This window comes from Danio aesculapii, chromosome 3 (assembly GCF_903798145.1).
Source record: "Danio aesculapii chromosome 3, fDanAes4.1, whole genome shotgun sequence".
In the NCBI taxonomy this organism is placed as follows: domain Eukaryota; kingdom Metazoa; phylum Chordata; class Actinopteri; order Cypriniformes; family Danionidae; genus Danio; species Danio aesculapii.
Window position 1 is genome coordinate 6,983,394 of NC_079437.1, and position 7,383 is coordinate 6,990,776.

The 7,383-nt window shown below is 37.1% G+C and overlaps 1 pseudogene; it reads left to right on the forward strand.

Annotated features, from left to right (window-relative positions):
- Positions 1 to 1,098: 1,098 nt before the first annotated feature.
- LOC130216968 (GTPase IMAP family member 4-like) lies at positions 1,099 to 2,601 on the forward strand (annotated as a pseudogene).
- Positions 2,602 to 7,383: the final 4,782 nt, after the last annotated feature.

A 7,383-nucleotide genomic window follows, 5' to 3' on the forward strand; every position in this document is an offset into this window, starting at 1 on the left:
ATCAATGTCTCTCAATGTAATTATTCCAGATTCTCAACATTCAGTGAGTTTTAGTTTATTACACAAATGTCATTTTCTCACTAAAACACTGATGAATTTCCTCATGAGGGATCTTTCTCTGCAGGTGGATTGCAATTTAATGACTGCAACTAGCTAAGTAGGACTGAGAATTCCTCTACGTTTTTTCACATTGTCGACAAATCTTACAATTCGTAAGGTTAGAAACAGTAACCTCATTCTGAGTTAAACAGATAGTGATTACCAGTTTTCAGTTTTCTCAGAATTTCATCTTTAGTGTTCAACAGAGGAAAGATCTTCAAGGGGTTTCAAACCATTACGGGTGTGAGTAAATACTGAGCGATTTTTCCTATATAAGAGAAGTAGCTCTTTAATGGCTTCACATAATACCTCTTGCCCAACCCAAGAAGAACACAAAGGTAGACACTGAATATGAATTACTGGAACTGAATCACTGATAAAGACCTGAATAATATGAATAATTGAGACTCGCCTTAATGACACGAGATTTAATGACTTATTTGAAGAATGCAACATCCACTAACATCTGAACCACCCATTTTAGTCCAGTAAATAATGATTGAGCTCTTTCCTTCTGAGATTAAGACAAGTTTATAAACCTGTGTGTGTACAGAAGTGAAAGCATCTGAAGCTCAGCAGTGTGGTAAGTGTTTGCACATCTTCAGTCTCACTTCTACATTATGTAGGATCATATAATCGAAGATAATCGAATATGAGAAGAACTCTAAATACAGCGGAATAAGTGTTGAACAGGTCATGATTTCTTTTTTTTTTTTTTTTTGTAAAAATAATTCTAAAGGAGCCATTGACATAAAATCGACACAGATATGAATTTATTCATAGAAATGGAGTTTTCATTATTTTCTCTGTTTGCAGATTTGCTGTTTTACAGGTTTTGCAGCTCAGCTCTGCTAAAATCATCAAACTAGAACAACGGTACTGTAGATCACTACAAATATCAATGCACAACTCATTTACATGTAAAGTCAATGCTGGACAAAAGGTTATTAAACTGATGAATGTCTCTGATAATCTTGCACACAGGCATACTATATACGTCACAGAAGATCTCAGCCTTCACATAAAGCAGGTAAATCCAGAATCACACACAAATGAACACAAGATTAACAACAGCGCTCGAAAGACAGTAGTAAGTAGAAGTACTGTTTGTTGACCAAGGCTGCATTTATTAGATCAAAAAACTACAGAAGCAGAAACATCGTGAAATATTATTCACATACACGTATAACAATTTAGTAATGTCGTTTATTTTCATTAGGAGCAGAATATAGTGCGGTGTACTGTCACAAGATCCTTCAGAAATCATCAGAATATAGAGATTTGCTGCTCTGTTATGATCAGGTATTATATGATGCATCACGTCAGACTGAACACTGGAGTAACGATGCTGAAAATTTAGCTTTACATCAGCAGTGAATCACATTTATTGTAAAGTGTTTCATTTTGGCTTCTTCTTTTCTTTTTTGCCCTGGGGTTGATCTTGATAATGTGTGTAGAAAACTCTTAAAACTGAACGTGCACCAGAATACCTTTGAGTTTATTCATCTATGATGAAGAGTCAGATGAAGAGTCACATGAGCCGCCTTATGAGATGTAAGATGTGACTTTTGCAGAGGAAGTTGCTACGCATGTTTACACCCCTGCTTTTTTTATACGCCACTTTTATAAATGAGACCTTTAGTGAGCCGAATAGACTAAACAAAAACTTGCATCTTAAATAATCAACTGCTCAGCGATTAGAGATTTTGTTCTGACTTCTTCTTCTTCCTCCTGCTGAAATGTAGGAGCTCAGATGCAGGACAATGGCCACATTAAAATCGTCCTCCTGGGGAAAACCGGAGTGGGAAAAGCTCATCAGGAAACACCATACTGGGAGAAAACAGATTCACATGTGGAAGAAGCCTGTCTGCTGTCACAGATACATCTAGCATTGAGATATCAGTCATTAATGGCAGAAATGTGTCCGTCATTGACACTCCTGGGTTCTTTTCTACTAATCTTCCCAAAAAGCAGCTGGCGAAGGAGGTTGCGAGAAGTGTTCATCTCTCTGCTCCAGGAGTTCATGCTTTCTTGTTTGTTGTGCCGTACGGCAGGTTCACAAAGCAGGAGGAGGACATACTGAAGAAAGTGCAGAAGGTTTTTGGTAAAGACGTGCTGAAGCATGTGATAATCCTCTTCACATATGGAGATGATGTAACAGTGAGAAAATTGACTCAGAGATAGCTGAGAATGAAGTTGTCAACAGAGTCATAAAGAAATATCATGGTTATCATGTCTTCAATAACAGAGGTCTGGATGACAGACAGCAGGTCAGTGATCTACTGAACAAGATTGACTCAATGGTAGAGTTTAATCAAGGGTGCTACACTAATGAGATGTACGAATATGCACGGAGGCACACATTTGAGTGGTTTTGGGAAAATTCAAGACATTTTTCTTGCTCTCATTGAGTTCTTGTGTGGATTAGACAAAAAACTTAAAATGTCCATCCAAGAACTTGTGCACAACCAATGCCACCAGCTAAAGGAAAAGAGTAAATAACCGGTGTGTTGTCTATTTTGTTAATTTTCTGTTTTGTCTTATTGAATTGTTTTATAACTTCTTTGATTTGGCTAAGTACTATAAATCTAAATACTGTGAAAACATTTCAGGAAACCCAAACTCTCTGATAAATAAATGTTTCAGTATGTGAGGGGAACATCATTGTTTAAGCCATGTTGTTAAAAATGAATGGAGGCTTTTGAACATAAAACCATTATGCACACATTGTGGGGTTATAAAAAGGATCCTAAACTCTAGAAAGGCATGTAATGTACATCTTTCATATTTTGTGCAATAAAAACTCTTAATTGACAGCTGAGAAATACTGAGTGTTAATGCAGACAGCATTTGATGCATCACTAAATCATTAACGACAACTTAAGCTTGAGATTCTTACGTTTTTCTTACCATCTTCCTTTTTTCAGCTCTGGACATAATTTAAAGGGTCACGAAACACCAGAACACATGTTTTGAGATGTTGACAGTCATATATGTGTCCACGCTGTTATAAACACTATTAGGACACATATATTGAGCTAACAAGTGAAAATTGGTTGCTTTTGCGTTATTTGAGCAAATTCAATCTTCCGGTTTGAAGAGAAATGTTGAAGCTGCGTCACGCCAATTAGATCCTTGTGTAAATTCCAATATGCAGACTAGATGTCTGTACCTGCGAGCGCATCGTGACGTCTCTGAGTGTGCAGCATTAATTCATGACTAAGACTGATCAGCGCGCTCTATTTTGTATGCGGTGCAGCTCATTAATATGTGTGAGCGAAGACTGGTTTTTACTTGTTACAGAGTTAAGAGCAGTTATAATAGTTTTGGATTTCTCATTAGTTTTAGTTTCTATTTCGTTTGACTTTTTGTTTACAAATTTAGTTAGTTTTAATTAGTTTTTAGAGGCAGATTTACTCTAGTTTTATTAGTTTCTATATTTTGAAATGACTTCGTTTTAGTTTAGTTTTTTATTAGTTTCAGTATTTAGTTTTAGTTTTCTTTTCTAAATGAGGATATTTGTTAGGTGCAAGTTTTAACATCATCAGAATAAATATTATATAATACTCAGCCTTACATTTTCTGAAACCTGTATTCAGAGGACACATGACCACTACCATCTACCACTACCATCTACCCATCTCAAATTCAAATACAACAGCCCACTAGTAACAGCAGCCTTAAGTCACAATATGTGTGCAGGCTGATTCTGAGGTTAGATACACAGTAGTGATGGGAAGTTTAGATATTTACCACGGATGTTAGGACTCAACATACCAAAATTATGTAGTGAGCAATAGTAATTTCAGTCAGTTAAAACATCACCATGATCTAAAAAATGTCTCACAGTAAAGTTTTGCAACCCAACTGAAGCATGATTCACCTATTTTAACTCATTACGATTTTCTGTTATGAAATATACTTACGTTTTTCACCAGGTCCTCTCACTTAAGCCCTCGGTTTACCCGTGCTGCAGTTGTTCAAGTTTAGTTCAGTCACAGCAGGCTGTCATGCACTGTTTGTGTTTGGTTCACTGAATCACGCATGCGCAGTTTTATCGGTTAACCGCTTCTCAAATTTGATCTCAGTGTAACGTTGCTGTTCTTATAACTGAAAAAGAATATATATTGGATTATTTAGAGTTAGAGGGGGGTATTAGGCTTGTTAAAAAGTAAGTAGTTTGTGGACGAGTGCTTACGACTCGAATCCCTGCTGAAAAAAACAGCTTAAACCAGCCTAGGCTGGTTGGCTGGTTTTAGCTGGTTGACCAGCCTGGTTTTAGAGGGGTTTTGGCCATTTCCAGGCTGGTTTCCAGCCATTTCCAGCCTGGTCTTAGCTGGTCAGGCGGCAAAATGACTAGCTAAAACCAGCTTGACCACCTAGCCAGGCTGGGAGCCCAGCCAAAACCAACAATGTCCAGCTAAGACCAGGCTGGAAATGGCTGGAAACCAGCCGGAAATGGCCAAAACCCCTCTAAACCAGGCTGGTCAACCAGCTAAAACCAGCCAACCAGCCTAGGCTGGTTTAAGCTGGATTTTTCAGCAGGGATTGTTTCAAATGATTCAGTTCGTTTTGATGAACTCGTTCAACCGGTTCACTTAGAAGATCCGGTTAAAAAGATTCGTTCGCGATCGCAATACAGAAATAAAACCCATTATTGGGCACAAATGTGTTAAAGTAATAGTTTTAAGTGCACTGTAACGCGCTGCTGTCATGTCCACTCGTTGTTTTTGTCGTGGGAGCAACAGCGAGGACTGACTGGAGGTGAACCGGCGCGATGGCAGCAGGATTACAGACTCCTGCAGCGTGAATTAGATTTACTTCTAAACAGCTTACAGTAAGATTATGTATTAAATACATTTACAAATACGAAAAGGAAGGAGGTTTTGCTATAATTTTAGTTAGTTTCAGTTAGTTTTGTATGTACACAATACCGTTTCAGTTCTAGTTTTTTTGAAAAACTCTCGTTTTTATTTTTATTTTAGTTAACCACAATTATTTTACATTTTAGTTTTCGTTTTTCGTTCGTTTTCGTTAACTATAATAACCTTCGTTCAGAGAGATGCCACGATGTGTGCCAACCACAGTGCAACTACAGTGCTCTGCTAACATGCGACAGAAATACGTTTGTACGGAACATTTTTTACCCGAGAGCTTTTCTCATCTGGAAATGGTGAAATCTGGATTTGCTGCTCGTCTCCTTTTAATAAAGACGTGGGTGGCACCAGTTGGTGTTGCATGTTCGTCTCTACAGATTTGGTAAGTGTGTGATCAGTGGTCTTTGGTCTGTCTTTAAACACTAAAAGAGTATTGCAGACGATACGAACAACATTTGTCATCTGAATAAACAAACATAGTCAAAATGTTACTCAGTTTACAGTACGTTAATATCACTACAATATTTGGACTGAAAGATCTGCTGTAAATGCTGCTCTGTGAGTTGTAAACATGTAAACACCGTTGTTACGGCCCAAAACTCAAAACTGGCTCGAAACAACAACAATCAAGGTTGAGCCGCACATATGATGAAGATATGATAAAGATGATTCTGGTATAAGTAAAATGAAGAGGTGTATCAAGTAGGGAAAAAACATTCAATCATCGAGACACAGAGCTATTGTTTTGATGAGTAAATTAGAAATTGAAGGGTTAATTTAAAAAGCGTTGAAAGGTTTGTGGAAAAGTAAATGGGATGGTGAAATATAGTGGATGACACTAATATACTGTTTTGTGTTTGTGTTATTTGTGAATAATTTCATTATTCTCAGGTTCCATTCATTGGTCAATTCAGCTGCAGTGGCGCCCCCAGAAAATTTTCTTAGGGGTGGCCAGACGAGGCCTCACCAAATCTTAGGGTGCACACCAAAAAATAATGAAGTCAGTGTAATGTTATATTTTTGTTTCTGGTAAATGAAATGATATGGTTTTAATTCATTTACTTATTTACTCTTGAAATATTGCAAGGGCAACGCGGTGGTGCGGAAGGTAGTGCTGTCACCTCACAGCCAAGAAGGTCGCTGGTTCAAGCCTCGGCTGGGTCAGTTGGCGTTTCTGTGGGGAGTTTGCATGTTCTCCCTGCATTCGCGTGGGTTTTCCTCCAGGTGCTCCGGTTTCCCCCACAGTCCAAACACATGCGCTACAGGTGAATTGGGTAGGCTAAATTGGCCGTAGTAAATGAGTGTGTATGGATGTTTCCCAGAGATGGGTTGCAGCTGGAAGGGCTTCATAAAACATGTGCTGGATAAGTTCGTTCCACTGTGGCGACCCCAGATTAATAAAAGGACTAAGCCGAAAAGAAAATAAATGAATGAAATATTGCCATTTTTTCTTTTAAATAATTCAGCAAGTACATATGCAAAACCAAATAAAGATCAATATTTAATTTAAAAACACGTTTCATATATATAAATAACTTTTCAGTTATTTTCACATACTTTTATTGTACAGCATATAGTATATGCCATGTCTAAAATTAATAAAGATTAATGAGTTAATTAATAAAACAAACAAATGAACAAAACTGACAAAAGGCTTTACTATATACACACACGCTCACTATACAGACACTAGTAATATCATTATCCATATCCTTTTGAGCCACAAAATTATTAATGCAGCTTCTTCTATTGATGTATCTTCAGGTAAATTAAATTGCTGCTGTCTATTGAAGGTGTGTGCCTGCTGTCAGCGATGATCGGGTAGGGCAGTGGCGGTTCTAGTTTAAATGACACCCTGGGCGAACCACCCCATACACCCCCACCCCCCTTAAATTGTTAGATTTTTATTCAATAAACATAACAATTTATTCATATTTATTCTAAATTGTCTTTGTTAATGTTAATAGAAATACAGTTCATGTTAATTCATATTGCATTAATGTTAACAAGGGAGAATTTGGATTATTATAATGCATTAGTAAATGTGGTACAAGCATCGTTCATTAGTTCATCTTAGTAAATATATTAATTAATGAACCTTATTGAAAGTTGTGACCGAAATAATTATATAGTGAATTACTTTACATGTGAACTGATCATTCTGATTGTGATTTCATGAAAGACTGGTGTTAAAAGGTCTTTATAAAGCCAGAAGAAAACACTAATTAATTATTTTAACTTGAGAAGATGGAGACTTTACCATACAGAGACGGGCAGCAGCTTTCAGGTATGACTTTAGATTTGCTTTCAGAATTAGGATGGACCATCTGTCCTGGACTAACTGTCTGTTAGGTTGTCCATCTGTCTATATATATTTTTATTTGTTGCTACTCATGCGGTGAATGAT